Raw genomic sequence first — 9,064 nt, forward strand, 5'->3', positions numbered from 1 at the left:
TGGTGAGCGGAGCCGCCGTCCGAAAAACACTTCCGTCCGAAAAACACAACAACATTCTCCGGAACTAGTGTCGGGAGGGATTCCCGCGCAATCGTGGACTCTTGTTCTCGGAGGTAGACCTGAATGCGCATAAGATTGAACGTCCAATTGACTATTCTTCAACTACCGGAACAAAGTTCCAAAATTTATTCACACCTAAATATCTATCCATACATCCATCTAACTACCTCCTGCGACTATTCTACCTACGCGGGGAGCTCTATTGATGGACATTCTTGCGCGGACGGCCTTGCGGGTATTGATTGGAGAATTATTTACAAGCGTTGACTAGGTCGCCGTAATAGAGGGTGGCCGTTTTTTCCCGACCCGCCAAAAATTAAGTTCCAGCTCTACACCGCCTGTCAAGCCCGCAACTCTAGCACTCCGATGGATCTGATCCAGGGCCATGTTCTTCGGCATCAGGAGTGCGATGTTCGGTGAGAATTGGGCGCAGTTCCGAAGGATCTTGACGAAATCGGGCTCCATCTTCTCGAGATCGAATAGGCCATTCGAGTACGAAGGGCCACCCCAAGGAGGACCGCAGATGATGCGGAAGACTTCAGGTTCCGGTCTCACATCACGCCAACATTCTGGATAAGATCTTCGAAACTTCATTCGCCAATAAGTCCACGTTCGCCACCCCCGCTCTTTCTCCGGGAGCTTCTGCGTAAACACGTACAATGTCCTCGGTTCCGGACGGTCTCACGAAACACCGAGCTTGCGGGAATCGCGAAACTATATCGTCGATTGCCTCTTGTAGCCCTGTCGGTGCTACGCAAGTTCTCTCTGCGTTCGCGGTCTTGATCACAGTTCGATCCTTCACGGCGACCTTCAGTTGTCGACACGGCAGATCCTCGTATTCACGGAGCCAGTCGCTGACGTCAGTGTCCGAAGTTCTCAGAACATATTCGACGAGAAGCATATCTGAGAGAGCGTCACCCACTGCCTCGTTGGTGAGGTCTATGAAGTCTCTTATAGTAGCCGCCTTTTCAGAGCTCAAAGCAGACACACGATTTTTGATCGTGTCGCTGAAGCAGATCGTTCCGTGCCCGTTTGCCTCGAAGTATATACCGACGTCGGCTTTCTGAGCTTCATGGTGGAGGTGCTTCACGCCCGTTGGAACGCACAATGCATCTATTCCGAGTTTCTCCGAGATGTACTTGGTAGAGCTCCCATTGGCGTAAGCAGTCTGCACTAAAGCTATTCCGACATCGCTCAGTCCCGCCTCCCCGAAGAGTTTCTTGATGTAGGCTCCTAGGAGGGTGGCGATTCGATCACCGTCCAGAAGCCTGAACTTGCCGTCCGCATCTTGGAAGAAATACACTATACGATCCGCATCACCGTCCAGAGACGCATATCGGGCGAAAGTTTTCAATGAGAGCCCGACCGGAGCCCCCTGCGAGATCTTGACATAGTCAGCGCCACATTGATCATTCAGCGGACCATTTCCGTCGTTCACAACGGTGATCTCTAAGATATTCTTCAGTTGTTCACTCATCAGGTGGACCGCTCGAGCTCAACCCCGTTAGCCGCATCAATTGTCAGAGCAGGAGTGTAACGCAAGGGTTGTTTGGTTTTTGAAGCGAGTCGGATGAAGGCCGAGGTCAGTTTATCGTAGTACCCGTGCACGGATGGCTCACCGTATTTTGGATCATTCGTGCACCTCACAACGAAATGCAATTGCGGTGTTGTCACGAGCCCGAGATCTTTGACCGCACAACCCAGACTCGATGCTCCTTCGAACGCCGCGTCGTGCAGGGACACCGAGCTGGCTCGTGTGTCGTATCCAATTATCAAGTTACTCGGCGCATCGGTCGGAATCGAGAAATCCGAAACGATCTTGGTCAACTGGCCCTCCAGTTGATCATCGTCTGCATTTAACACCGCGGTGACGCAGCGTTCCCAGCTCAGTTCCATCATTTCACCATGAGGATCCACGAGCTTGGCCCCGTTGTCGCACTCCGGGTTGTGCGAGGCCGTTACCATAAACCCGACTGTAGCTCCGCGCAATGCCCGGGATCTCAACGCGGCGACAACTCCTAAACGGAACATAGCAGTCTTCAGGACGTCAGACCTGGTCCGGACCCCGGAGGTTCCGTAGGTGAAAACAACCCCGTCCAATCGCGGATAGAGCGTCGCGCTCAAATCGATAACTTTTCGGTAACATGGCTCAAGACGTCAAAACTCGAGTAGTGTAAAACTTCTGCCACAGAAAACCTTCGCACCGAGCTCACAGCATGAACTCTGCCACGGACTGACTGTCATCATCCTACTTTTCTGGCTTTTTAAATGATCTCACACACATATTGGGAGAGTGCGAGGGTACGATTGAGTGCGGCCTCACCAATCATTCTCGGGCGCCCCATCAATAGCTTGGATGATTCAAATTCTCCGGGGTTGGGGCTCCTCTTCGCTTTGAATGGGGGGTCGACCGCTGTCGGCCGAATGACATGGGGGGGTATAGCTTCTAAGAACCCGGATAATGACGGACCATAGGACAACTAACGAATTTCGAAAAAAGATCGGATCGAGTACCCAGCCGAATTCAAGCTCATTCAGGAGAGCTTTAACTCCTTTCCACGACTTGTGACCATGATCGGTACCGACTACTTCGTGGAAGGTGGGGTGAACGTCGCAGGATAATCGTTGAGATACCGTGAGTAGGATTCTAATAAACGATTTCGGGGCCGTTTCTGATCGCCTTCTGATGTGACATTCAAGTCGATGAAGTTCCATCTTGAAGCTCTATGCCTGGCCTTCTAAAGAAGGTTCGGAAGATCCCGCAATATGAGGACCGCTCAATCAGTCAACCATGTTGTGAAATACATACATTTGCCGCCTAAAAGTCGATATTTTCGGCCAACAGACCGGAGAACCGAGAGTTTAGAGACACGATTGATACAGAACGGTTAAGTATTGAGCGATGTTTCCATGATTATGAATCTCTCTGAGAAATAGACATAGACCTACACACAGGACATAGAACAGGACAGGAACTGGGGTACGTAGACTGAAGTACATATGGAATGTATCGTAGGGTAGGGGTTCACCACTGCCATCATAATTTCAGTCGACGTCATCCCGGGATGAGATCAGAAAACTCACTGCACTGGCCTCTCACTTTGATTTTGTAATTGGAATGCATCGTTCAAGGGTTTCTGGGAAGGCAATTGGTACGCTTGAGGTAGAGACTTTAGGTGATATTATTAGGCGAGAAAATCATCATGCCATGAGCTTCGTTGACTGCTTTATCTGCGCACAGCATAAATCGTTTTTACCATAAAAAGATGAGATAACTTCATATGAAGGAGAGACGCCATTTCGAGCAATCACGGATATCCTCGGATTTTCACGCTCGACCATAATGAATAATGAAAATCATGCTTCCATGCGTGCAATCATAGTTTTCCCCATCAGAGAAGAAAATTGTGTCTATGAAGGCACGATTACATTTCGAAGAGTGAGACCGCCTCCTTTTTCGTAAGGAGTTGACGGAATCGAGCCGCTATCGTCTAGCTTCTAGCCGGTCGAAACTGCCGAAGCTGAACATTTCTTGCCATCATAACATTTGTGCCAAGATGCGTGGTTCTCGAGTATTTTGGACCCGAGCCTATATTATGGCCTATTCCAACCTGAAGGAAGGCTTTCCGAGATCGGGATGACCTTCTGACGATGCCTCACGAGCAGTCCTTTATATTTGACCATGCCAAGTTTTCACATGAAATGCTTTGTTTCAGAGGATTTCTACCGGGGGCTAAAACTAGACTCCACGCTCTAATTATAATAATACTGAGCACTGGTCTGATCCGCGGAATATCGCAGATGAGTAATCGAAGTCACATTCTTGCTGCTGACTCCTGATTTATTGAATGTTCCGAATACATTATGCTTAGTTCGAAAGCCGAGGAAATCTATGGTCTTCCGGGTTTTAGTCTAGATATACGATAGTGCATTCGCCGATGTGAGGTGATGAATAAATGAATATTCGACTTCCAATCAATTCGAACGTCGACTGAATTGAGATGGTACTTCGAGGATTCTTATCATTTTGATAACTTTACTCTTGTTCCGTTCATGGAGGATTAGATTACTTGATATCAGGAGTTGATGACGAAAATGACGCTGAAGTTTCTTATTGGTATTGGTATTTATTTATCCTCATCCAAGTTTCTTAAATGACGCTTCAACTTCAGTGGCGAGTAGTCTCAGCGGACATTGTTAGTTCCTTCCTCCCACCGCTGTAGGAGCTTAATTAAGCTTGAACCATTACCTAGCTCATCGGTTTTCTCAGCAAAGTGTCGGTCACGGGTGCCGACCGTGGCGGGAGCACTTGGGAGGAGTATTCTACATCTATGAGAGGGACGGCCGATTTTTGTCGAGAGTGGTTGGATCGAATTCAACTTGTGGGAAATAAGTGGAGGATAGAGGGAAGATGGGCGCCGCTAACCCACGAAAGGAGAGCGTTGAAAATCCACCAGTAGGAAATTTTGAAATGAGCGGACGAAGAATCAGGATCTCAATTCCATCTCTTCCGGTCGTTGTTGGCAACCGAAATCGCCATATGACGATTGACCAAGAGAGTATCTGACTGTATGAGTTGTTGCGTCGAAAACATTCTCCGGAACTAGTGTCGGGAGGGATTCCCGCGCAATCGTAGACTCTCGTTCTCGGAGGCGGCCCTGAATGCTCATGAGATTGAATGTCCAATTGACTATCCTTCAACTACCGAGACAAAATTCCAAGATTTATTTACACCTGAATATCTATCAATACATCCAGCGGGGAGCTCCATTGATTGCATATTCTTGCGCGGACGGCCTTGTGGGTATTGATTGGAGAATTATTCACAAGCGTTGACTAGGTCGCCGTAATAGAGGGTGGCCGTTTTTTCCCGACCCGCCAAAAAATTTAGTTCAAGCTCCACACCGCCCGTCAAGCCCGCAACTCTAGCACTCCGATGGATCTGATCCAGGGCCATGTTCTTCGGCATCAAGAGGGCGATGTTCGGTGAGAATTTGGCGCAGTGCCGAAGGATCTTGACGAAATCGGGCTCCATCTTCTCGAGATCGAATAGGCCATTCGAGTACGAAGGGCCACCCCAAGGAGGACCGCAGATGATGGCGTCGATCGGGTTTTTGAATAGATCCTCCTCCAAGTCGAAGAAGTTGCTGACTTTGAAGGAAATATTCTCCTCTGGGACGCCGTAAAGTCTCGCCATCCGACGCGCGCTGTTGACTTCGTATTCGTTGATGTCGGAGGCGAAGACTTTCGAAACCTCGTCCATGACGGCTGCCTGAACGATGAAGCCGCCGGCGCCACAGAAGGGATCGAAGACCCGGATTTTCCTCCCCAGTCTCCGGCTGAGAGCGATGACTCTCCTCGCGATGTGCTTGGAGATCTCCTCCGGAGACACCGAGAACCAGGCCGTTCGGCTCAGTGCGAGGCTTGCTTGGTACCTCGAGATCAAACGGAAGCGTTGCGAGAAATACTTCCGCATTCCGTCTTCTGAGCAAACCTTGCGGGCTGGAGCTGTGGCCACCCTCGCGAGGAACTCGGTCTCCTTGGCCAACTCGACTCCACACAAGCGGCAAGGAGCCTTGCTAACCATGAAGTTGGTCCTCGCGGCCTTGTCAGCGAATAGTAGGCCGGTGGTCTCGAGCTGCTCCACCCGCAGGACTGTTGTACCGAGCTTCCGGTCCTCGCAACAACATCTCTGACCTGAGCGAGTGGACCGGGGCCGGAAAGTCTCTCGGGGCTTCTTCGGGAACACACTCTCACAGTCAGCCGCATAGGAGCGACTCACCACGACAGGTGTTCCATCCGATTCCGCTCGAAGGAGAACTCGGTAAACTGGTCCTCCCTCGGAGCCGCAGAGGAAATTCGCGTATCCTGGCGCGAAGGAGCCGCGATGACCTTGGTGTCTGGGCTCGTACTCTAGAAGATGGGCCGAGCATTGTATTCCTTCGATTTGCACTCCGTAATGGCCGGTATGCTCGGTCGACACTAAGAAGGTCGAGCTCGAAACCGCGGTGATGGATGCTGATCCGCGGGGGACGATCCGTTCGTCTTGTAAACGGCTCAGCACGGATCTCGCTGAGACATGGCCTCCCGGAACAATGTGGAGGATCTTCGTGCGCCCCGGGAGAGGAGCAGGATAAATGATTGGGGAAGTCGCTTCCACGACGTTCGTCTCACCAGGACCGTTCAGGGCGGACACCCTAGCGACCACGTCCCGTTCCTGATGCTCGTTGAATTGATTCTCGAATTGATGTTTGTTGAACTCTTCTTCAGCGATGAGCTCGGCTCCCCGGCGTTCCTTCAATTCCTTGAGAGTCTTGAACATTGATCGGAGCTCAGACCGTACAACTCGCCTGACGCTGTATCGTCGGATCGCATTTTTGTCGGACGGCGACGTGAACAACACTGCACCGAACATTGTCTCGGATGGGCGCCTAGTTGAAGCCATGATCCGGAAGACTTCTGCCACAGAAAACCTTTGCTCCGAGCTCACAGCATGAACTCTGCCACGGACTGACTGTAGTCATCTTTATTTTCTGGCTTTTTATCGATCTCAAAAACACATTGGGAGAGTGCGAGGGTACGATTGAATGCGACCTCACCAATCATTCTCGGGCGCCCCATCAATCGCTTGGATGATTCAAATTCTTTGGGGTTAGGGCTCTTCTTCGCTTTGAATGCGGGGTCGATGGCATAGGGGGGGGGGGATAGCTTCTAAGAACCCGGATTATGACGGACCATTGGATAACTAACGAATTTCGAAAAAGCGATCCGGCCTCGTGCTCTTACATGCGAGGGGTGTTTCTTCGTCGATGCTTGTTGGACCTCTGCGGTTTTCCGCCTTTTGCGGTTCTTGTTCCGAGGGACCTTTCCACGGACCGTGATTACGAAAGTTGCGGTGGCTTTCTCTTCGTCTGATTCGATCTGATCCCTCGGATCTTTTCCTCCCACGATACGGAATCTTCACTTCCCCGCGCTAGCTGATACTGATGTTTACTATTACGCGCTATAATCCGATGCTTCGCTTCCGCTTTGCACTCTGCATCTAATCAGATACCGGATCGAGTACTCAGCCGAATTCAAGCTCATTCAGGAGAGCTCTTATTCCTTTCCACGACTTGTGACCATGATCGGTACCGACTACTTCGTGGAAGGTGGGGTGAAATTCGTGGGATAATCGTTGAGATACCGTGAGTAGGATTCTAATGAACGATTTCGAGGCCGTTTCTGATCGCCTTCTGATGTGCTATCCAAGTCAATGGAGTTCCATCTTGAAGCTCTATGCCTGGACTCCTAAAGAAGGTTCGGAAGATCCCGCAATATAAGGACGCGACGATCGAGTGCTCTGAAGTCGAGATTGGGATGCCCGTGCCCATCCGCAAGAATATTCGCGGCATTCTACCCAGTCAGACTTCGGGCTCCCAGACTTAAGCGGATCTGTTCTACAAAGACGGGAGCTCTTCTCTCATCGGACCAAGTCTTCCTCTCTCGTACGGGTCGCAATCGGCGCCGGTCGAGTCATGTCACCAGGAATCCTGCGATAATCTTTCGGCTTCGTCATGCAGAATTATTCATTGCTGAGCACTGGATCTACATCGCCAATCGCATAACACTTTTCCTGAATCTGAGTATAGTCGGAGCTTCCAACTTCTTGTCCGCTTTTCGCGAGCAACGGGAAAATGTCCGTTTTGCCGCTCAATCAGTCAACCATGTTGTGAAATACATTTGCCGCCTACAAGTCGATATTTTCGGCCAACAGACCGGGGAACCGAGAGAAAGGATACACGATTGATAAAGAACGGTTAAGAATTGAGAACGGTATCGAATTGAATTGTGTTCCCATGATTACGAATCTCTCTGAGAAATAGACATAGACCCACATAGCGAACTTGTTTCTCCCTGGTATACAATAGCCTCGTTTCTCCCGCGAACTTTGCTAAAATTCCTCATCAAGTCAAGATGGAAAGGTCGAAAATCCCTCCTCTGAAAAAAAAGAAGCGTGGGCTACTGACTGAGTCTCTAATGGGCGTAGAACTACGCTTTTCCCCAATCGGCTTCCTCCTCCAAATGCCTCACGGGTCCGAATATTGGTTCCACAAAACGTAGCAACCAGAAGGTTAGCGGAACTGGGGTACGCAGACTGAAGTACATATGGAATGTATCGTAGGGTAGGGGTTCACCACTGCCATCATAATTTCAGTCGACGTAGTCCCGGGATGAGTTCAGGAGACTCTTTCTGACTGCTGTGCTCTCTCTTATCTCCCAGAAATGGAGTAGGGTTTCCGGATCATCGACATCAGCTCTCCTGCATTGGCCTCTCGCTTCGATTTCATAATTGGAATACTCCGTTCAAGGGTTTCTGGGGAGGCAATTGGTACGCTTGAGGTAGTGACATTAGGTGATATTATTGGGCGAGAAAACCATCATACTAAGAGCTTCGTTGACTGCTTTATCTGCGCACAGCATAAGTCGTTTTTACCATGAAATGATGAGATAACTTCATATGAAGGAGAGACGCCATTTCGCGCAATCGCGGATATCCTCGGATTCTCACGCTCGACCATAATGAAAATCATGCTTCCATTCGTGCAATCATAGTTTCCCCCATCAGCGAAGCAAATTGTGTCTATGAAGGCACGATTGGATTTCGAAGAGTGAGAAGGCCCCCTTTTTCGTAAGTATTGACGGAATCGAGCCGCTATCGTCTAGAGGCTAGACTCTAGCCTCTAGCCGGTCGAAAGCGCCGAAGCTGAACATTTCTTGCCATCATGACATTTGTGCCAGGATGCGTGGTCCTCGAGTATTTTGGACCCGAGCCTATATTATGGCCTATTCCAACCTGAAGAAAGGCTTCTCGAGTTCGGGATGACCTTCTGACGATGCCTCAAGAGCAGTCCTCTATATTTGACCATGACAACTTTCCACATGAAATGCTTTGTTTCAGAGGATTTCTACCGGGGTCTTCAAGCGTAGCTCTACGCTCTGATTATTATAATACTGAGCACCG

General features: G+C 49.9%; 1 pseudogene; it reads right to left on the reverse strand.

Moving 5' to 3' along the window:
• Positions 1-616: 616 nt before the first annotated feature.
• LOC100907871 (phosphoacetylglucosamine mutase pseudogene) lies at positions 617-2,091 on the reverse strand (annotated as a pseudogene).
• Positions 2,092-9,064: the final 6,973 nt, after the last annotated feature.

Source organism: Galendromus occidentalis, unplaced genomic scaffold (genome assembly GCF_000255335.2).
Source record: "Galendromus occidentalis unplaced genomic scaffold, Mocc_1.1 scf7180000075701, whole genome shotgun sequence".
In the NCBI taxonomy this organism is placed as follows: domain Eukaryota; kingdom Metazoa; phylum Arthropoda; class Arachnida; order Mesostigmata; family Phytoseiidae; genus Galendromus; species Galendromus occidentalis.